The 316-nt window shown below is 31.0% G+C and overlaps 1 protein-coding gene across 2 annotated transcripts in view; it reads right to left on the bottom strand.

Moving 5' to 3' along the window:
* The window catches only part of LOC119591491 (probable serine racemase), a gene marked incomplete in the record, with an annotated part of 10,468 nt that overhangs the window by 3,304 nt on the left and 6,848 nt on the right, over positions 1–316 (bottom strand).

The raw sequence follows: 316 nt of genomic DNA, 5'->3' as shown, positions 1-316 counted from the left end.
TATCAAAAGTATTCAAAAATAATAGCTCATATATACCATTAACAATAACTGTGAAACAAAAACAAAACCGTTCTTGTACAAAAACAAGCTTTCACTTAAGAACAAACTGAATCCAGAAAAAAATTTACAACATTCAGGATACCTCAGGCAAACACACTTCAAGTGCCAGGCATTTTCTTTGCAATCAATTAACCCAATCAAAACAGTGCAAACATACATGCTAACAAAACTGTACAATGCATGTGAGTACATAATCAATTCATTTTAGTATAGACTTTGTACCAACATACCACACATACACATTTGTAACTTTTCA

This window comes from Penaeus monodon, chromosome 28 (genome assembly GCF_015228065.2).
Source record: "Penaeus monodon isolate SGIC_2016 chromosome 28, NSTDA_Pmon_1, whole genome shotgun sequence".
Lineage (NCBI taxonomy): Eukaryota > Metazoa > Arthropoda > Malacostraca > Decapoda > Penaeidae > Penaeus > Penaeus monodon.
Note: the sequence above shows the minus strand (reverse complement) of the source record. Positions and strands in the feature narration are given on the sequence as shown.